This window comes from Podarcis vaucheri (assembly GCF_965113315.1).
Source record: "Podarcis vaucheri genome assembly, chromosome: 8".
Taxonomy (NCBI): Eukaryota; Metazoa; Chordata; class Lepidosauria; order Squamata; family Lacertidae; genus Podarcis; species Podarcis vaucheri.
In genome coordinates this window covers 63,069,126-63,092,527 of record NC_138766.1, presented here as the reverse complement: position 1 = coordinate 63,092,527, position 23,402 = coordinate 63,069,126, and the positions used below count along the sequence as shown (strand labels likewise).

The 23,402-nt window shown below is 39.7% G+C and overlaps 1 protein-coding gene and 1 long non-coding RNA gene across 10 annotated transcripts in view; one reads left to right on the top strand and one right to left on the bottom strand.

Moving 5' to 3' along the window:
- The window catches only part of ZFHX4 (zinc finger homeobox 4), a 181,766-nt gene extending 158,602 nt beyond the window's left edge, over window positions 1-23,164 (bottom strand). For 5 of the 8 annotated variants that reach the window (XM_082233705.1, XM_082233709.1, XM_082233711.1 and 2 more), the window contains exon 1: window positions 22,762-23,164. The gene's annotated coding sequence lies outside the window, so the exon portion shown is untranslated. Of the gene's footprint in view, window positions 105-1,348; window positions 1,521-20,510; window positions 21,025-22,761 lie in introns of those variants that run through there. The other 3 variants (XM_082233706.1, XM_082233707.1, XM_082233708.1) reach the window with 3 other exon arrangements.
- LOC309538479 overlaps window positions 21,046-23,402 on the top strand; it is a 39,150-nt gene continuing 36,793 nt past the window's right edge. The window contains exon 1 of one of the 2 annotated variants that reach the window (XR_014222211.1): window positions 21,046-21,323. This is a non-coding gene — a long non-coding RNA (uncharacterized lncRNA). The remainder of the gene's footprint in view (window positions 21,324-23,402) is intronic. The other variant, XR_014222210.1, reaches the window with a different exon arrangement.

The window sequence follows — 23,402 nt, the reverse complement described above, 5'->3', positions numbered from 1 at the left end:
CTTAGCATGTTAGATTCTGTCAGCAATTCACAAGGAGGCCAATGACTTGGATCATATAACTCCTTTTCTTCAGAACAAACGGACAATACACAGAAAACCTGCGTTACTAACCTCTGTATTCCTCCTGGAAAAACTCTTCTCTAAACTCTGCTCAGCCAAATTATAAAACCCACCTACAGCCAGCTTTGCTAATGAAAAGGGGGTGCTTTTCTGAACAATAGGAGAATTCCTTTGCATTTAGAATGCAGAGTTCCCATTAGAGCTAAGAATCAGAAACGCCAGTTTACCTCTGTTTTTTTAATTGATATTGTCCCAGCCCTCTTCTACGGTCCAGTGAGACAGTGTTTGTGAAATGATTAAAAAGAACGTGATCTGATCAAGAGGATAGAAGAATGGGAAAGGAATGCTAGGTTAGCCACAGTGCAAAGTGCTGGGAAAGAAGACCAAGAGACTTCTTAGCCTATTGTTTTTATTCCCATCTGCTCTTTAGACATCTTAGAACACTTTGATTATTTATTTACCCTGCTAAAAATGGGTTAAAAGTTGCTCACTTATATCAGAATTTGGGAACAAGTTGCAAATCACACACACACACACACACACACATGCACACACGCACATGCACACACATATATATAGAAAATAAATAAAAATCCTTGAATTATATCAAGTTTCCAAAAGGTCATCACTGTCTCTGCTGTGGCCTTTTCCCCATCCCAGATCCTCTATCAATATGTCATAGTGAGTTAGGCAAAGACAAAAGAGAGGCTCAGTGTGAAAACTGCACATATATCTAATCCTGACAAAGCAATGAATAGGCCTTCACAAGTATAATTATACTTGTTTATTTGTTACCACGTACGGAGAGCTGATGAAAAAATCCATCAAAGTGGTATTATGCAGACACCAAGAGCTTCTTTTCTTTGGTTGCTAAAGCCACATTGAGGCTTAAATTCCTTATTGTTAAATTCAGAAGAAAGGGGGGGATTTTGGTTAGACTTTTTTTGCATCAGTTGCTGACAGATCTTTTGTATACAGCGCTGTATTATTAGATCCATTAGCTAGAGGCTTGCTCACTCAGCTCACTCATTTTAGACCATACAGGAATCCATAATTATAAAGTACTGTACAGAGTACCTTTTAAACAGGGTGTGGCAGGCATTTGGCTGACCACAAGTCAAACAGATTTAAAAACAGTCCATTTTCTCACAGTTTGGGTATTTAGAATATCCAAAGACAGGTAAAACTACCTGCACAAAAGTAACGAATGTGCATTCTGAGAAAAATGTTAAGTGTCAGACTGAATATTGTTTTAGATAGTACAAAATATAGTAGAGAGAAAACTTACCATGCTGCTTCTATAATGGAATTCTAGCCTAGCTGCATGTGGGAAGCTTTCTGTACATCCATCTAAAACATGCTTCCAGCACATGTACGAAAACCCTGAAGAACCAAAGTAGCCATTGAAGCAACTGCAACATACTGTGGCAGTTGTATGATACAAGGAAAACATTTTTCAGACCAAAAGTACTAAGTAGCCATTACACTCTAACAGACCCTAAATCAAACAGCTTTACAATAGTATGATTTGAGGGTCCAGGGTTGGGGGAAGGGTGCCAAATATGCTCCCCCCCCCCACCCCTTCACAGAACAGAATTATATCAAAGTAAAAGCAATATGCATAGTTAATGTCTTTGTGAGCTTTCCAATTTAAAACAGAAAAGCTGTAATTTTTCTTTGCTGGCAATCTGGAAACACTCTGGAGTTAATTACAGCTGATTCAAAGTGAACGACACAAACAAAGACCAGTCTATGTCCAGACAATTATACTGCATTAACCAGCTTAGAGCTTCCTGCTGATGTTTCAGGGCTCTTCTATTACACCCTTCTACCTTCCCAGCACGAAAGAAAATGCTTCTGCAAGAAGGAATTAATGAAGAGAACTGCAAAAGAATGTGTGACGACCTCTCCTGACACGGCAAAAACTTTCCACCCATGTCACGACAAAGGGGAGAAGGTAATTAAGTTTGAATAAAGGGATGTAACCAAATATACCATGCACTTAAAATAGCACTTTAAAAAGAAAACTAGAAAAGTTTGCAAACTGAATCCCAGACTGGCTGTTCAATCACTATATTGTTTCAACGCATTCTCCTTTATCATTCTTAAAGGCTATCTTTTGGATTTTTAATGCTAATATTATAATGCAAGCTCATGTGACTGATGAGCTCTCTCCTGATAGTTTCTTTGTTTTATATACTGAAGAATCAGTGGGAGAGCATACACGATAGGAAGATAACAGGCTTTGGAATTTTTAATTTAATTATAAGACTGAAATACCATTGCTTTAGTCTCCTGTATTTTCTCCAACGGTTTCCATTAAACCACAGCAATTGCTCTCCCTTTGGGGCAAGACCAGCAGCTCTCCACTAATCAAACTACTGCAGAGTATGCCTGATTTCTCCTGAGAATCATTTTATAACAAAGGCCTTATTTCTTATATTATCCTTGAAAACATTTAACCTGCAGATTCAGAGTTCAAATCATGTGGCTTGGTCATTAATATTTCACAGTGACGTCAGTCCAGAAAGTGAATCATGATAATTGACAATATCTCTTTCTCGTGTTCCTTGTTTAGCTGAAGCTCTGGCATTACAAATGAAGTCTAAATACTTAACCTACAGCTAAAAGTCTGGAGTTTTGAAAACACTTCATAGAGCAAAGCAACTTTTTCTCATTTCTTTCTTTTAGACAAAAGTGCACCTGAATGGCAGTGACCTAGTGAGCTTTAAGCAGTAATCACTTTCCTTTGTCTTATCTATGCAAAGTAGGATTAGGGTTACAATGATGACTGCTTAATCCCTTTGATTTTCCTTTACTAAATAAATATTAATCTACAAATCAATCAAGCCCTTTATTGTATTGCACACAACATACTCCATGAAAGGTTATGTAAATTACAGTCATTTTTACAAGCATGTTCTGAAAAGAGCTCCATGTTTCTCTTTTCACTCCAAAATCTGTATTAGATTTGAAAGTTCAAGTTAATAATCCTGCCCAACACAAAAGCTTAAGCACCACAGGATCAATTAGGTCTTATTTATTTCCTTTAAAATCCACTACATTTATTATTTTGGAATTTATTGGTCACATTTACTATGTTTATTCAAATATCAATGACCTCCATTTGTAAAACCGTCACAATTTAATCTATTTCATTGCATCCAATATTCGTATACATCATATACTGTGCTGCCCAATCCTAATCATATTTACTCAGAAGTACATACCACTTACTGAGAAGTAAGTACCACTGACATAAACAGAATTTGCCATCAAGTAAGCATGCATAGGGTTGAAGCTTTAAAGGACGTTAACAATTGTACACATTAAAAGAGAAAATATATTGCTTTCACCTGTCACTTAAATTAGCAATCTTCTGTGCTAAACATACATACTAAGACATAGGTTCCATTTGGTTGAGTGAGGCATGTATCTGAATACATATGTTTAGGGTCAGAATGAACAAATAATTGATATCAGAAGCTGAAACAGCAACGCCTTCATATCTGTATTTACTATGTAAATATGAGACAATAAATATTTTGACATAATTGTCTATTGCCACCCTAATATACTTTATAAATATCATAAACTCTTTTATTCAAAACCATTCTTGCAGATTTGATTAGGCACACAGGTTAAATTTACTAAGACTAATAATACACAGAAGAAGAAAATACTTTTTAAAGCATTTAGTGCTATATAATAATACTGTAGTAGTTTTCTTCCAAAAAATAATCATCAGATATTTAAGTAAGCACTGCAATTCTTGCATAATTAGCAGTACTGCAATGCTAGTAAAGATCATAATGCAGCAGAATATAGAAGAGGCTTTTAAGTACAATACAAAAGATTGTACAAAATGAAAGTAATGATACCACTTATGACTGGAGCATTGCCATACTTAAGGAGCAAGTCCACAAGGAACTGTTCCTGTAGAGTCCCTAGAAATGAATGGGAGTTGTGTTCAATGGCACAGGTTTCAGTAGAACTTAACATATGCCACTGTGCACTGGACTGTAGCATTCAATATGATTTCATATTAGACATCTAGCCTGTCACTAGAATAAGGTTTTAAACAAAGCTTAGTCATTCATAAGCCACCTATTGTTCTAGAATAATCTAGTGGCAAATTTTGTTTGGATAGTGAAAGATCAGCTGGGACATTTGTTTTTATTATGCAAAGCCTCTTGTCATTTTTTTTCCAGCGCAAGTTAATTTGACTGCTCTGCATAAGTGAAGTGAACAATTCAGTAATTAACTTTTGTGTTTTAAAATGTATGAACTTTAATTAGTTTTCATTATAAACAAACAAACGTCAGCCGTAATTATGAGCTCCTTGCTTTAACTACATATTATCCCTTTTCAAACAAACTTGATGTCAGACAAATTAAAATCAAGGAGCCAGCAATTTTGAGTTGAATTTTACATGATCTGTCAGTAACTTGATTACTTAACTTCAATATCATTACATGAAAAGTATTTCTGTAAAAATAATTACAAGAATTCCAACAGGAGACAGATTTAATTGTATTGATTCAAAAGATACATGCATATAAGAACCGCATTTAAGCAGCAATGCTATCTTAAATCTACAGTTACCATTCCAATGAAAAGAAAAATGCCCGGTTTATATAAAAAAGACCATTTTAGAGTGACATCTGCTACCAGCAGATACAAAGCTAACTAAAATAGTTCTTTAGCCCATCATCTTTATACTTTAAGCAACAAAATATCAATGTGCAACAACTTCAAGGCATAAAGACTTGGAGGTTTATTTACTGACTAGTGTATCTATTAAGACTAGGAACAAGTGGAGCTGTCAGGGCATAATGAAGGTAAATGATTAGTTAGCACTGAGGCTGAGCTCTTCTTCAATGCAATAAGAGTTAATTAAAGTTTACCACCAAGCATCAACCAAAGCAGGATGTTGATCAGGTTTCAGCATTAAGTGCAAACAGACAATGGTTGGCAGCAATTAGCACAGCTATCAAATGACATGCAACAATAATTATACATTTAAAACATCCCAGTGTCTGGTGGGGAAGGAGAATCTAATCAGTCCCCTTTGACTATGCATACCAAAAGAACAGGAAACAGGTATCAGATATTTCACACTGTAAATCAATAGAACTGAACATACACACCCAAAAAGTACACAAGTATGGTATCTGAAAATAGCATGAAACAGAAGAAATGTAGAGACTACTTGTAACAAAGGTAAGTTCTAGTTAGACAAAATAAATTACTCTGCTGATAGAGTTCAAAATGGCACATAAGAAGGCAGGCAAGTGCTTAAGGCTTAAAGACCATTGTGGCAATTTTATTCAAAACTCCTACACGAGAGGCAAGGTAACTTGGCAGGTCCAGTTCTAGCTGTTAAAGCTCACTGTCACAGATGGAACATTCTTGAAAACACAGCATCTAGATACACAACCAAAGAAACCTACACTAGAACATAGATATTACATCTGGTTGGAATCAACGGCATATTGCATGAACAGAAATACTTTTTTACTCATGCAAGGTGCTCCCCCCCCCCAATTTTACTGATTCCTTCATCCCACTGCAGCTGGTCAAACCATATCACACACTATTCACAAGAGTCTCCTCACCCTCAAAAGTAAATTTTCCAGGGCAGTAGGGAACTGCATTGAGGAGGATGGAAAAAAGTTTCATTGTACAAGTGAAACTCTGATTGCACTTCTGGTTCCAACTAAGCCAGCTCCCAAGGTGCTGTTGCAAGCCGTTTGCTCACAAATGCATGCAGTCAGAATCTTACTTGCTCTTAATCCTACTTGCTCTCAAACCTGTTTTTTCTTTCAAACCGCTTGGCTTAAAAAACCCTAAAAAACCCTCTCTGCTTTTCACCCCTAATTATTGTTATTCCAACTATAAACAAGGTAGGACACAATCCACCTTTAGGCTCAGTTGCCAAAGCTAGTCCCTTTCTCGAATGAGGTGTTAGATTGAGTGGTTGCCAGCAATTCCAAGCACTATTGGGTGGAAATGATTTTCTGAATTCATTTCAATCTGGATTGTTGCCTACATTTGGAGCTGAAACTGCCTTGGCTGCCCTGATGGGTGACCTGCACTGAGAAAGCCAAAGGAAATGCAACACAGTTGATTATTCTGGATCTATTGGCATCTTTTGACACCAGTGATCATTGTATTCTTCTGGATAGGTGCTCTGGATTGGGAACTGAAGACATTGTTTTTCAGTTGCTGTTGTCCTCCCTGGAGGATGGATTACAGAAGCTGGCATTGTGGGATGTCTACCCAATAACTTTAATATTAGGGGATGTCTAAGGATTCATCTGCCCCTTACGTTGTTCAACATTTATAGGAAAGTGTTGAATGAGTATTATAGAGCTGGATGTCATCAATATGCTGATGACCCAAGCTCTTTCTTGTCCAGCAGAGTCAGGTGAGGCAGAAGTGCCAGTCTGATAGTTAGAAACAAAAATAGAGTGGGCAAGGGTCAATAAATGGACACTTAGTCCTGAGAAGATGGAGGTGATCAGCAGTGTGTCTACCCAGGCAGCCAAGTGTGAATTATGCGGTTCAAGTAGCCCCAGTGGCATAAAGGATCTTCTATCATTTGACTGTGATCCCTCCTAGTCAGAGATAGCCTAACCACAGTTGTTTAAACTTCACAGGTGGATTACTGCAAAGGGCAGCATTTGAAGACAGTTTGGAAACTGCAGCTACTTCAGAACACTGAGCTAGGTTGCTGTCCACTGAGATCTTTCACCAGAGTTCTTTTTCTGGGTTTCACTGCTGTCTGACATGTGGCAGGTGGCAACTGCAGAGGGACCCTTTTCGAGATGGTTCCTCTCCTGAAAGAGTCCTGCTTATAGACCTCACTACTGTCTTTTACTCACCAAGGAAAACGTTTCTATTTTCTAGACTTCCAACAAGTCTTTAACTTTTTTAAGCATTCTTTAATGCAATTTTATCATTTATTTCAGTTTGCTGTCTTTTTCAGTTTTGTTGTTTTAGCTCATTGTTTTGAATGCTTTATTACTATCATATCATAGCTTAGATTATCCTCCCCGCCCCTTCCTACACTGTTGGCCATCTTGAGAACATATCTGTGTTGAAGGAGAGCAATATAAATTGTGTTAGTAAGTAAGTAAATAAATAAATAAATAAATAAATAAATACACCATTTGTGTGGTCATTATGTTGGTCTCAACAAAAAATGAGGATACAGATTTGCATACAATTTGCATATGCTTGTGTGTGGTTGTGTGAGTGCTGATAGACACACATTTGTAAACAATTACTGTTATTTAAATACAAAATATCTCATCATAGTGGAATAGATTCTGACTGGGCGACCTATGTGTGTGCTCAGTCTGCTCTTCTGGAGCTCACTTTTGATGGGCAACTTCAAAGCCTCCGCTTCTCCTTCTTATTGTTATGAACAACATTGTGAGACAAAGATGGATAGCCAAAGGTGGCTAAATATTCACCATCAAGTTCCAGACATTCAGCTCTGACCATTCTTGAATGTATCTTCAGTCCAGAGGAGTGGAAAAGTAACCATCAGAAAACCATTCAGTAATAAGAATGAGGGCTAACCAGATGAAGCTATCTACTGCTGGCTAGCCTAACAAACATTATTTCAACTCAGCCCAAAGAATATACCATACACAGCAGAACTGCTCAATGGTCACAAATGTTTGGGAAACAATCTACATGAAAAACTCCTGTAGATGCTTTATCATTTGATCTTTGCAACAAGGTTGTCACATTCTTTTCCATCAAGGCTCCTATGCTTTCAACTACTGAAATTCTAAAACCTTGGATAATTAGTCACTCCTGAAGAATAAATCACACTTAAGAGCTACCACAGCTGCATGCTCCTGGCGCTGTGCAGTTGTGAATATGAAGCAAAGGTGCATAACTCCAGGACAGTGCTTATGTGTTTCCGCTACCAAATAATCACCATCTCAACTGCCACTTTACCTGTCACATTTCAAATGGCAAGCCTAGGAATTAGCATTTGGGCCCTGACAAAGGCGGCACAATCAAATCACAATTTACATTAGTTAAAGGTAAAGGTCCAGTCGCGGACAACTCTGGGGTTGCGGCGCTCATCTTGCTTTACTGGCCAAGGGAGCTGGGTCATGTGGCCACCATGACTAAGCTGCTTCCGGCAAACCAGAGCAGCACACGGAAACGCCGTTTACCTTCCCACTAGAGCAGTAACTATTTATCTACAGTGGTACCTCAGGTTACAGACGCTTCAGGTTACGCGATTTCGGGTTGCATACTGCACCAAACCCAGAAGTACCGGAGCGAGTTACTTCCAGGTTTCGGTGCTTGTGCATGCCACACTTTGCACATGCACAGAAGCGCCAAATCGCGACTCACGTGGCGCTGCGGGTTGCGAACGGTGTAGGTTGCAAACGTGCCTCCCGCACGGATCACGTTCGCAACCCGAGGTTCCACTGTACTTGCACTGCGTGCTTTTGAACTGCTAGGTTGGCAGGAGCAGGGACAGAGCAACGGGAGCTCACCCCGTGGCGGGGATCCGAACCGCTGACCTTCTGATCGGCAAGTCCTAGGCTCTGCTAGAGAATGGATAGATACTGAGAGCTGTTTCACACTTAAAAAATAAATGGTCAAAAAGGTAGTGTACGTGACTTGAGCTTCTTCTTTCCCTGCTTCTGTTATGACATAGGAAGTAGGGTGGGTTGCCCCTACTGCTTCTTTGTAACGTACTGTACAAGTCAGCCTTAAGAAGGCCAATCTCTCAACTGCACTGGAAAAAGAGTCTGGGCTCCATTGGAGCCAGATGAAAGTTGGTTTGCAACATAAAGAAAGGGAGCTACACCATGGCAATGTTTAGATACTGTGAATTAAAAATTCAGAGAGAGAGAAATATCCATAGGAAGTAAGAATGATAAATGTCATTCAACTCTGATGGTTCTTTTGTTACACTACCTCCCACAGATGTCCTAATAGAATTACGGTAACTCTCAACTGAAAGCTGAAAAGTCACTAAGATGCAGTTTCTCAGAATGTAAAAGATATTCTGCATTTTAACATGATGGCATAGAGCTAAACTAAACTAAACAATTGCTAAACTGCAATAAGACCAGGCTGTGATGTTGGATATCAGTCATTTTACTGGAACGTGTAAATTTGCATCACTAAATTTAGTTAACACAATGCCTCACTCTTTTACAGTTATGGGGCTGCAGCCGAGGGCTGTGTGACAGAAATTATCCTTTCTCCCCCCACCCCTCAACAACAAACTTCATTTTCCCAACTAATTCTGTTATGCTAGGGATTTGTGCACAGAGTTTGCTAATCCAAGTATTTCCCTAGAGCTGCATTTAAGCTATAGCCCACTCCCAGCACAAAAGTGTCTCCAAAAGCCCTTTCGCCCCCTTCAGCACTCATACGCTCATTGGTCCTGACATTTTCACTTCAGCCATGACAAATGAGCTGATAGCAGTGATCAGATTGCACACAAGTACTGCTTTATCTAAAGACATATCATTAACTCTCATCACTATCTTCCACTATGATTCTTCTTTTGTTAAATTTGTTGTGAAAATGCAAGTCAGTTTTAACGTATCTAAACCTAAGTAAACACAAATAAGCTTCACTAAATAAGAAAAGGGCAGATATGGACAGGATCAGAACATGACTACTATTAACTAAATGTTTCTCAAGGGACTTAAGTAACTGTACTCAACCTCTGCCCTAGTGCAAACATGCCAGTTAAAAGTCTTCTAAATGTCCCTTCCCCCATTTTTAGAGACACATAAATAAAGTGAATCAATCAAACATGCCTAGTAAATTAGGGAACCAATTTTCTGACTCTTAGGATGACACTAGCTTTCTTTTTGTGATGTAACTTCACTTGCATTTTCTATAAGTAAACTTTCTCATTCCAGCTTTGGTAAAATCAGTTCATCCCTCTAAATTAGCAATTGCAGCACCAAAGCTAAAACGTTATGAAAGAAAATCACTAGGTCCAGAATAAACAGAGCAATTTTTCCATCAAGGCAGAAGAACCTAAGTCCCAGTTACAGAGTTCTCGTTGAATCTAGAAGCTTTGCAAAGTATTTGTTGTAACTTCTCCTAGCAATTCAACTGAGAATAAACATAGAGAAAGAGTCAACTGTAACACAACAGATCTTGGGAATGGAGGTCATGCTTTGAGGTAAAGTGCTATTCACTTCTGGACCATGCAAGAAGCTCTTTATCCCTGTTCTTATTGGAATCAGTTCCCCTTACTAGAGCAAGAACAAAGCCAAGTGCTCATGTGTGGTTTATGAATAAATCAGAGGTGAGCCACTTTAAGTGCCGCCCGTGATTTTCCTGTTGACAGTGAGCACTTAAACAGGCTTCTAGGACCAGCAACTCCTGGCAATTCTTAATAGTTCCTAATCTGCACCCTGCTTCATTTCAGACAAGAAGTGATTCACCCTATTTTTCCTCAAGTCTTCACCTCTTGAATAACTTTTGTGCCACCTTCCTAGAAGCAGGACTGTCCCGTTTCACATGTCAAAACTGCATAAATAAAGCAGATCTTATATAGGAAAATCAACTACTGCTAGTAAAATAAATACTATGAATTGCAGCCCATGTAATTAACAAACTATTATACCACTTAAAATTTCAGTCACAAACCATGCTAACATTTCTCATAATTCTTGAAATATCGAAGAATGGATATTGTAAATTCTTTTAATGTACTACTGTCAACTGCTTTTAAAATCGAATACAACATCTTGAGAACCCTATGTTTTAAATAACAAAAATGAAGAGTCGGGATGAATGTTAACACGTCAGAAGATAGTCTTTAATTTACAGCATTGATGACTAGGGCAAACTATTGCAACATACAAGAAATGAACAGAATGCTCTGAGCTCATTTTATGGTATTTGACAACACCACTGATTTTCAGAATTAAGGTTCAGCACTGTAGTAATAAAACGAATGTTTGTATTTTAAGTTTTTACATCTTAAACTATGATATTGAACTGCCTCTAAAACATTTCAGAATGTAGCCTTAAGAGCTTTACTTCCCAAGGGTTTTATCACATATACAACAAACTGACCATCCTCATCATTTTGGCCCATGATTTCCTACATTTCATAAACTTTACACCACTGTGATGAATCAGAAACTGAACAGAACCTATCAAGGAGAAGCTTGAAGTTCCAACTGCATGAAAAAGACATCCTGATTCAACTATAGTAGATCAGAGTTTCACTTCAGTGCTACAAATACCATTGACAGATCAAAGATTAAAAATAAAGGGACTTCACCAAGAATGTGCTTCATCTTCTTCAGAGTGCTGTAGCATTGAGAAAGAAGGGCCACCAATTCTATTCTATTTGATTGAGTAAAAAATGAGACTAAACATGAGGCCTAACTGTGTCTCATGGACATGGCTGTAGCAGAGAGCCCAGACGTGAAAGGTCAAACAGTGAAAGTTGTTCTGCACTTTCACCTAGATTTAACAACAGAGCAACTCTAGAAAAGTTTGGTTTTCTTTGTTGTTCTGAGTCCTTTGTATCTTGACCTCAAATTGGATGCAACAGAGAAGATTCTGCCTTTGAAGTTGTAAAGCAGATAATAGTGGGATCTTGGACTGCCAGCTTTTTCTTGGCTCGACTCCTGTGCCACTGAGAGCAACTATGCATTCAGTTAAGTGAAGTTTTTCCTCACCATTTTATCTCTCTGCATGGGAAAATCTCAAGAAGACCATTTTTGTGTTCTCTTACAGAAACAGGACCAAAATCAAGTAGGATCGCAAGCTAGGTGTGGAGTATTGGTGAATCCACCAAAAGTAACGGCCGCTTACCTGCCAGATGGAGGGAAGTGGCAGTTGCGGTCTGGCATGGCTGCCGCTGTAGGACAATATTTTGGCTTCAGCATGGCTGAGGGAGGATACCATGTCCTCCTGCACTGGCCGTGCTGGTTGCTGGGGCTTGCCTGAGATTGCAGTCAATCACAAGTGAACATGGGGTCACAGTTTAGGGAGTGGGCCAAAGGGAAAACTACTTCCCTTTAGTCTGCTCCCTGGTTATAAAAGCCAGCCATGCCCAGGCCTCAGCCTCAGTCATATAGGCCCACAATCTAGTCCTACATTGCAATACTGTATTACAAAAAGATGTTGAAGCAAAGTGAATCTCAGTGATTCTAAATTGACTTCTAAATTCAATTATTATATTGTCACATACTAGGTTTACACTAGCATGAATGAACTGAATTTACAGCTAAAGAAGCAGGCTTTTGATTTTAATTAATTTTTCACGACCTTTTTAGACTTGAACTAAGCATACAAAAGTTAGTTTAAAGGCAAAACATGTCCTAAATATCACGTGATTTTATGTTGTTTTACAATATACAAATGAACTGCCACTTATATGACAAAGGTGTCTTTCCAGTGTCCACATAGTTCATAGGTGAATGAAACCTTCTTATCGCTACCTGAAAAATTGTAAGTTTCTATTCCATTTCATTTTTATCTGGAACAATATATATATAAATAAATGCAGGTTATCAACTCAAATAGGATTCGCCTAAGAATGATGTGGTGGCACTTTTACTAACCCAATCAGAAGGAATTAAAAGCACATTTTAAAAAAATCAACATCCTAGAAGACCTTCCTATATTGGAAAGTTAGAGGGAGGATAGAGGCCTACTACAAGGTTGCAGTCGACAGAAAAGCAACATGGTGGCAGAAGAAATAGTGGATATTTTGCATATTGCAAGGATGCCTTCCTGCACACTGTACATCTTAAGGCTGGTGTTGAAAATTTTCCTTTCTAACCTACGATCTAAATACTGGTATATATATAGCTAGCTGCCCATTAAGAAGAGAGTTAGGCTGCATTGGCAGTGGTCAGCATTGCAGACTCCCAGGCAATATAGTATGAAACAGCCTCTTGTGTCCAGGCTTTGTGGCAAGAAAGACCAAGGGAGTAAAAAAGTGAAGCTGTAAACACAGAGGATGGTATGTGTAATACTTAAATACTGTTGCAACTGCACACATTTTTATTCTATTAACACCTGGTACATCAAGCGTTAACTAACAATTATCCAGTGTTAACATACAATTGTCTGTATCCCTTGTCTCTGTTTCTTCCAATTTTAAAGGGTGTTTGTTTGTTTGTTTTGGATTTTCCGTCATGTATAAAGTTTAGGATAAAATATCGCAGAGTTAGTAATCACTTGGCTACATGTTCAAATCTACATCATAATGTGAATATCTGAACTCCCCTACATAAACAAGAACTGAACTATTAGATCATAGAATAATAGAATTGTAGAGTTGGAAGGGACTCTGAGGGTCATCTAGTCCAACCCCCCTACAGTGCAGGAATATAGGGATCAAACCTGCAAGCTTTGTGTTACCAGCACTAGTCTAACCAACTGAGGTATCCAGTGTTGTACTGTCTTTCACTGATTAGAAAATGAACCAAACAGAAAACATGTGTCAAGCTGAAAACAAGCTAGAACTGATCCAGAAAACATAATGGGTTGACTCCTAGATAAGGTCTCTGCTGCAAGATGTCTAACCAAAGCGTATCTGTTCTTTCTTCTTATCTGATTCTTGTCTGTTTGCCAGAAACAAGGGAAATGATTCTTCAAAATATAGTCACATGATTTAGTCGACGGTACACCTATAATCCAGCAAAGACCAGGGTTCAAATCCTAACGTAGTCATGAAGCTCAATGGATGACTCTCCCAGACAACCTCATGAGGTTGTTTTGAGAATAAAAGGAGTAGAGGGAGAACAGTGTACTGTGTGCCATTTTGAGCTGCTTTGAGGATAGCTGGGATAGAAATGTCATAAATAAATTTAATGAGGTGATCCTGGAAGGCAAGTGGGAAGAGAGAGAAAAATGGAAGAAGAAACCAAATTCATGATGCAATAATTGGGGGGGGGGGAGGCCCTCTGCAAGTGAATACTTCAAACATCTGACAAGAGTAATCTGTCCTTCCCCTAGCAGCCCACTAGGTGAGGATGAATAGGGAGGGAGGGAGAAGAGGTTGGCTTGCTCACATCTGTATTATTATTATTATTATTATTATTATTATTATTATTATTTACCTTCCTTTATCCAAATATCACAAGTGGTTTCCACAATAACCCCCCTGTCTATCCCTGCCTTTGGCCCCGCCTGCTGCTGGTATGTGGCCCACAACAGATTATCTATGCCATGATGTGGCCCTCAATAGAAAAATGTCCCCCTGCTATAGGGACTAATATTGCCCACCCAGTTCAGTGACAGCTATGAATATGTTATGCCTGCATGTAAAAAAATAATAATGTTCAGGCAGGTTTTAATCAGTTCCCAGAATTAGAAAAAACATGACAAACAAATTACATTACAAATATTTTTAAAGCTGAAAGCTCATTAAAAGGGATGTGCACATTAAATGTGTCTTAAAATGGTAAACATTTTGCTCATAAAACTCAGCTCAACCATTCTTCCAACATAATTCCTTTTTCTTCATTTTTTTTAAGTATCTCCCTCTAGACAACTCTAGCATTCCAATCTTTTATGAGTGCAAACTTATTAAAGCAAAAAGAACAAAAAAGACTTAAGAGAACACTGGAATAACAAAATAATAAAATGTGCCTATTACAGAAGACTGTAACACATCCATATTAATTGGCATATCCTAAACTTCTTTATATAGTCACAAGAAGTAGACATTTTTCTTCTATAAGGATGGCAAGACTTAGATCTATGAAGACTATTGAACCTGACCATTTCAATTTCCCCTTAATTATTATAGTAGTAAGATTTCAAAGCTAGCCATACATACAAACAAGAAGATGACCTCAGTTATACTCAGTGTGGTTTGCTTCTCAGTAAAAAAAGGTTTAAAATCTACTTACTTAGGAACACATTCTACTTTTCACAATAGAAGTTACACTTAACAGACATGGGCTGAACAGTTTGTATTTCACTCTCTATATTCTCATGCAACAAAATAATTTCCATGTACTGTACTCAGAAGTAAGTTTCAGGCTGAGTTCAGTGGGGTTATAAATGTACATGCATTCCTACTGGCCAGTCTGGATTTCTGCATCTTCAGTAAGAATGCAGATGTCCCATCCCATAAACTATCATGAACCATGTGTTAGCTAGCAATGGTTGGGAAACAACCAGTTAGAACATATATCACTTGCTTAACAATATAAATTAATGTGTTTTAATTAACACATTTCCCCAAAGTTCTCAGAAAGCATATTTTACTTTGAAGGTACATCAGTTTTCTTATTATTTTAAACTATGTTTCAAAGATCCACAAACATTAGCAATAAACGTTTACAAAGTTATAAATAATTTTCCTGACATGAAAGCTTTATGAGTCACCTTAGATCAAACCTCTTCTGACAATAGTTCCATACTAAGCTGTCAACTTCCTGTTATTTACAAATATTTACTTACTTTGTAAATGTGCGATAGTCCACCAAACTAGTTACATATATTGGTTGTATCCAAGTCATACTCAGAGCAGATCCTTTGAAATCAATAGACTTCAGCCATGTCCATTGATTTAAATGGATCTACTTTAGTATGACTTACTTGGATACAACCTATAATCCTCAAATTGCACACATGCGCGCGCGCGCACACACACACACACACAGGTTCCTTGAACAAACACATAAGGCAAGTTGCTATATGGTGCATTCAAAAGTATTTTTCTCTGATGACTTCAAATACAATTACAGGGATATGAAAAAGATACTATTTTACATGCAAGCCAATAAATAATCATTTTTTCCACGCTACATCTGATTTACATATGTGCCATGGAACTAATTTTTAATTTGTAAAAGTGCATCAACACATAGAATACGTTAACTGTCCCGGTTACTGTTGAGAGCACATAATTAGAAGCACAGATCACATTGTCAACAGCTAACCAATTACAGTCATAGCTTTAGGCCTCCTCCTGGTCCCATTTAAGTCAATAGATATTTTATCACTGACTTTGCTAGGAGTAGGGACTGGGTCCTTAGTGACATGACTTACGACCCTACTGTAAACATATCAAAAACTGAGCACTAAAGCACACTAAGAATCAACCTGATTACAGCCTAATTTCTATCTAAAGTATTTTTTATCTATCGACAGGATCAAACTGATGCAATTCCTATTTTGTATCCTTGAAATGGTTACTAACCACTTAATACACAGTTCAAATACAGTCAAAAAAAATTAAAAGACAATTAAAACATTTATTAACTTAAAAACTATGCCTACATATAACAGCTTCAATAAACTTAGCTTATTGCTATTGTTTGATGTACACATTCCTCTGATTTAAAAATATATTTTTTCACCTTTGCCCCTCCCCAGAAGCAAAGCCCTGAGAAGACTCATACCCAATAGTCAATATTTGATTAGTCTGTAATGTTGCTACTACTTACAAACCTGTGTCTATCATCTTCTAGCAGCACCATTATCATACATATTCATCAGCATGATGATGGAAATTCAAGGCATCTTATAAAGTTGCTGAAATCTGAGCTTCTGCTTGTTTTCTCAAGTCTTGGACAAACATAACTTTAGGGAGAGCTGAGCAGAGGCATAAAGAAAGAGAAGCTTGCATTTTCATCTTCCTTTCATCTTAGTCATTCAGTCAACCATTCAGTGCCCTATTCAGCAGAGCTTTTCATTATGCAAAAAAATGCTAATCCTTTCCGATGCTTTCACACTTGTATAAACCCCCATTCCTTCCACTGAAAAGCAATTATATCAGTTTACCTTTCTGTCAAAAACAGGATTAATATTCCAAAACCCGAATCTCCTTTGTTTTTCTATCTTTTGCTTTAGGAAACTAGAGATTATTAGAAGATGTTTTCCTTAGAGCAAGAATACAATATTTTAAATATGATTCTGTTAAGCCAAAGAAGAAAAGGGGAGGGGGGGACTTCAGTTGCTGCGGAAACTCCTTTCAGTGACAGAACTGACCTTCCCTTTGCAGAGGCCTGAATAGAATGAGCCTCACTCTGGTCTATTAATCAGAAACAAATTATGAAAGAATGTGGCTGGACTGGTTGACACTATCCTGTCTTGGGAGACTCAGTAACAGCCTAGTAACAATGTCCTCTTCATGGGTAATGAACAGCCGTGACAAATGGGGGCTGAGAAACTATTTATTTGCATATGCAAATTGTCACACAAAGGAAACATGTACAAACAAGTGTCATTGTAAGGTGGATTAGGCAAACAACGCTTTCTTTTTAGGACATTCTGCAGCCCAGAACATTAGTCAGCACAATTAAACCAGTCTCCATGGAGACTAATGAAATTTCACCATGGTATGAGTTAAATTAGATAGCTAGTTATGTGTTTCCACAATCCAACTTGAAATCCATTATTGTCTCAAAACAATGCAGCAATTGTGCCAGGCTGATCTTTGCCAGCTCAACAAGCTCCAAAGTTGACAATTTGCATATGTTAATATAATTAAGCACTAATTACATGAAACCTGTACATATTCACATGCACTTTCCCTGGGCACTTTTCAATTTGAACCTTGGCCAAGTCTTTAACCCTTTGAATTATTTCGGAATAGGGAAGCTCTGCCTTGTGGGTACAGCCCCAAGGCAGATGCAGGAAAAGCTCTTCATTTATAAATACAAAGCTTAACCTGGCTTCTCATATTTCCATCAACAGAGACAGAAAATATTTTCAAATATGCTGGGAGAGAAGGCTCTCTAAAGCCCCAGCATTGCTACATTTTAAAAAATGAAAGCACTCAAGATTAGGCTAAATAAAATGTTACAGATTCATTTATTGTCACTGTCATATGTTGAAAGTTCAAAAGGGGGGGGGGAGCCTGGATTTGATGTCAGTGCTGTGACAGCAATAAAAAAGGAATGAGAAGAGGAGAAAAAGAGCAGCTAGGAACTAATGAGCTTTACATAAATATATGCTGAAGCAATTAAGCAGTGTTAATTACTATGACAGCAGTTAATTGAATATAATTAGATATTTTAAGCCACTGACTAATGCACAGTTAAGATTAATTTTATTGAGATTAATTGTAAATAAGAATAGATTAACTGTGTTTTGACAGGCAAGGAGAAGAGCAGGACTCAGCACAGACCCCCGAAATCATATATTATTTTAATGTCACACCTCAGAATCATCTCAATAAACACGACTTTTCAAACCCAGACAGGAATCTTGAAGAAAAACAAACAGCTTGCAAAGATTAAAGAGCCTTTTGTCCTTTTTTCATGTACATTTCTTTTAGCAGACTAAATTAAGCGAGTCTAGTGTATGTTTTTAGGAAGGAACATTTCACACTGAATGGAAAAAATGTTCTATCACATACGAAATCAATGCAGCTGTGCGGAACTTGGTCCAGATGGTCTAAGCCTATAAAACAGCATCAAAATGATAGACAGTGGGGCCTTCCCAATATGCGATAAAGTCACAACCTTGTATGTGACCTAAATTTTCTGCCATGTGTGGTTTCCTCCTTGATCGCTTTCCATTTTTAACTAATCATGAATATTCAAAAGACCACTCAATAAAAACTACCAATGCACATCCACTTTAAAAGACTAACATCTCAGTAAAAGATCCCTTTTCTTAATTAATTCAATGCAACTAACATCACTCAGCCTCAATAGCAGACTTTTAATATCACTTATGTTAACTAGCTTAACATGCTTATTTTTAGATATTCTTCAAAGAAGACCTAAATAATACTCACTGCAAAATAATCCAAGCATGCTGCTGGTGGTGGGAAAAATGCATAAAAATGCTAACAAATCACTAACAAGAGAAAGAAGCCTCAATTGATTTCAAAATAAATCAATAAGTGATTAACACAATATTTTTAAAGCAGCACAATGTATATATCATATATATGCATATATTCAATACCTTTTTATCTCTAAATTGAAAAGGGTTTTACAGTATTGCGCATGCCCCTACATTGACTATGAACTTCTTTGCAAAGCCTTTCGTCTTTTAGAGCGAAAATCCAAAAATGGTCTGTGAAACAAGGCTACAACAAGCCATTCTGCAGTGAAAGATTTTAAATCATCCAGCCTCTTCTAATAGACTTGAGACTTATTGAGGTAGAAACCATAAAAAATGAAGAAGGGAAATTTAATCCCTGAAATATTGATTTGCACATTAATATCATATAGGCAGAGGGCAATTTGGCTTCATGGAAATGACACATTGTCGACCCTTGGTGAAGTCAGAGCCAATCTAACTGCTGAACATGTCTGAATCTCAAGAGTTATTAAGGGCTTCCCTTCTTGCCTATATGACTTTTCTCCAGCCTACCAATGCAATCTTAAATGTATTATCTTTAAGAAATAATTGTAAAACCTCAGGGGTTTTCCAGTTAATGGAAGGAAGGCTAAACCACATCAGATTCTGAAATGCAACATTAAACCCTTGCAATCAACAAAACCACCTCAATTCTCATCCATCCAGTGCAGGATCTAATACTGTTATTAGAGATAATCAAATTCCATTGTGTAAATTTAGGCTCATAGTCAGAATAGAAGCAGTAAATTCTGCAATATTAAACAGTGATTTTCTCAATAGTTCTTTACATGGTCTCTGCTGGTGAACAATAAAATCTTTATATAAACACAACCTTATGTCTATTGTGAAAGATACAAGGGATGTATTCCCTACAAGCTTGCATTTAAGGTAGTATCACTCCTAAGCCTACCAGCAGGTACTACCACCACTGCTATTGTGACTTATACAGATGGTTTACTTGACCTTTCTTTGTTCTTTGAGTAGATTTCACTTCTGTAGATTTATAAGTATTCTATTTAATTGGCCCTATATGTTCATTGCCATTAGAAGGAAAACAACTAAATACATGTTTACTTTGCAGAAACCCTTCAAAGCCCAAGGCAATGCCTATAGATGATGCTACAGCCACAGCATGTAGGTCCTACAGTATGAATATTCAGCCAGGCTCACTGAATAATCCAAGTGAGTCCCAGCTCTCAAGCCAGGTGCAAGAGGTTAAAAACAGCTGGCTAGCCATCTTTTATTCTGGTGTGCCTTCCTGCAGCCTGAAACAGCCTGATATAGATATACAGATAAACAGATATAGATATTTGCGGTTGTTGCAAGGATTGCTTTTTATTACAGTATTACAGTTACTGCAATTGTATTCTATTTTTTTCTAGAATCCCATAGCACAGAAGAGAAAGAAATTCCTTCAAAGTAGCGTTGAATAGAAAATGGAACAATAATATTTTTTTAAAAATATTTTTTTCTTTTTCTTCTCCAACCCTCCAGTCCTGTTTATTTTAAGTCTTTTCCATTGCCCCCTTTCCTATCTAGCCTTTAAAAAGCAAAGTCCCTTCTCACTTGCCTTGTTCTGTCAGTTTTGTCAGTAAATAGAAAGTAAAACAAGGGTTGATGGCACTGAGAGTGTTACATACCCAGACTGTGTTTTTGCATTGCTCTCAATGGAAGCGATCGATGCCCATGTCACAGTGGTGTCCCAATCGCAGCCAAGTCTCTGCCTCAATCTAACCAACAACAGGCAGGGCTTCCAAGGCTGCTGCTCACTACCTCTTCCTTCCATCCATCCACTGAGACATCCACCAAACTCTCAAAGAGAGAATAAACTACAATCTGCTCTTCAACCACCGCTCCTAAGGATCGAGCCACTGGAAATCCTTCCAAAGGGGAATCACAATTTCAAATATAAATATAGGAGATATTTATCCACCTTCAACATCATCAACCCTCTCCTTTTTTTTTCCTCCTCTCTCTCTCTCTCTCTCCCTCTCCTTTGCCAGCTACCTGATCCTTGATTAAAAATGGAACAGGGTTAATAATAATATGAAAAAGGCGATCGGAATGGAGGAGAGGAAATGCAACTGTCAGATAGAGGGATAGTCAGACTTCCTGGGTGACCCTGGCGGGGTCTGGCTCAATGTAAATCCACCATCTTCAGCCTGGCAAGTTGTCTTTGGGTTGAGAGGCTTTTTTGTGGTGGGGAGGGCGGGAAGGGGGGGGGTGTTATGTTTGCGATGTATGTCTTGGTACCTAAGGTGGAAGAAGAGGAGGAGGAGGAGGAGAACAGGAGGAGGAGGAGGAGGAGGGTGTGCGTTATTGAATGGGAGCGAAAAAGCCTCCTCGGGACGGCGCGGAGGCTGAACCCGGCTCGCGGAGCCGCCTCTCTCGGCTGGGCCCAGTGCCCCGAGCAGCCGGTGAGATCGAGACCCCCCTCCCCCTCCGGCTAGCAGGTAACAAAAGAAAGACATCAGCGTGCGCTCGGGGGGCGAGGGGCAGGGGGCGGGCGGGCGGGCGGGCAGGGCAGGGCAGGGCAGAGGGGCCACAAGCCGCCAGCCGCCAGCGGTGGGGCAAAGTTTCCCGATCCCCATGTTTACAGGCGATGGTCAGGTTGCAAACGCAGGGAGGGGAAGCCGAGGCGCGCCTGCCATTGAGCCGCGGCGCAAGGAGGAGAGATGCACTCGAGGCGAGCCAGACCCGGAGCCGCTGCGGGAGAGGGCGAGGGGCGGACTGGGCTCACACACCGCATTGGGCCGGGTGGGGTGGGGTTGGGGGGGTGAAGAAAAGAAGCGATGGTTTATTTATACATTTTAAAAAGGAAGGGAAAAAATTGGCCAGGGTCCGATTCCAACAACGCAGGAACCCCAACTAAAGGAGGGAGAGAGCGCAGAGGAGGGGAAGGGAAGGAGGAAGCCCGCGGCTGCCTTTTCACAAAGGAAAGCGGCGGGCGAAGCTGCCCCAGCCCCAGCAGGCAGCGGCGAGCGGAGCTCCTCCGGCGAGCCAGCTCCGCAGCCGGGTGTGGGCAGGCGGGGCGCAGCGCAGCGCGCTGGGGACGGGCAGCCCGGGGAAGCGAGCGGCGGTGCGCTCCTCTAACGGGCTCCTCGCCGCGCTGCCTGCCGAGGCACTCGCCCAGCCCGGCTGCCGCAAAGCACAGCACCCCGCATCTCCGGCGCGTACACACACACACACACCCAAACACACGCGGAGGACGGAGGGGCCCCTCGGAGCCCAGCGCCGCTCGCACACCCCGCGCATCGAAAGCCAAAGACGCGTCTCTGACCCCAAAGGCACCCCAAACTTTCCCCAGAGGCACCGCGCTCCGGAATCCGGGGTTAAAGGGGGTCGGAGGGGGAGAAGGGAAGAGGGAGGCAAGTACTTTTGACAGCCGTGTCGTGGTTCCAAATAAGACCATTGCCCAGCTCATTAAAAGAAAGAAAGGGGAAAAAGAGACACCACCGAAAAGATTCTCTTCCGCCAAAACGTCTAAGGTCCTTCACTTAATCCGAAAGTTACAGCGTGAAAAGGGGGAAAAAACAAAACCCCGGACACCCCCGCCCGAGCCCCATCCACCCTCCCGGAATTTAAAAGAAAGGGAGAAAGAAGGAAGCCCTCCTCCCGTAAAGCGGTACCTAAAAATGGGGAAAGAGGTAAAAAAGGGGGGCGAGAAAGGGAGAGATAGAGAGGATCTGGGGATGGGAGTGTGTGTATGTGTGTGAGAGAGAGAGCGAGAGAGTGAGAGAGGGAGAGGGAGAGAGGGAGAGAAAGAGGCAGGCAGAGAGGGAGAGCGAGAGCGAAATATCAAAGATTGTGCAAGATCAGCCTGGAAAGATAATCGATACTCGACCTAAATTTAACACAAACTACTCAATAAAAGTTAAAGAAAAAACTTACTTTCCATTTCCCCTCGCAGTTCTTACTGGATCTTCGCCTCTCTGTTTTGTTTTGCTTTATTTACTTAACAGCTGATCACATCCAAGTAAACGACAGAAGGTTCATTAAAAAATAAAAAAAAATAATCCTCCAACTTTATTGGGTGGAAATAAAAATGATTGAGCAAGAAGTGGGGGGCATGGAGCGGTCCTTTGGGGTCCGGGAGTTGTTAAAGCATGTGGCGACCGCGGTCTCGCTGTTTGGTTGTGAAGGGGTTGGGAAAAGGAGGAAAGGAAATGAAAATCCGATATGTCTTTATTCTGCTAATTATTATCGTTTTAGCCCTGTTTAAAAAAATGGCTGATTAAGTTGAGTGCGCATGTCTTTGTGTGTCTATTCCCGATATGCACTCTGGGAATGAGAGAGAGGGGGGGGAGAGAGAGAGAGAAAGAGAGAAGAGAGCGAGCGAGCGAGCGAGAGAGAGGTGTAATTAGTGAGGTGATCAACATTCTCCAGACTGCAAATGACGCGCAGCCCGGACTTACTGCCGCTGCTGCTGGGGGCTCGTAGGGGCTGCGGGAGCCACACCACTGGCCCTAAAGCAGAGCGGGCAGCAGGGAAGCAGCTCGTGGACACAAACACAAGTCTGCAAACTTCATTAG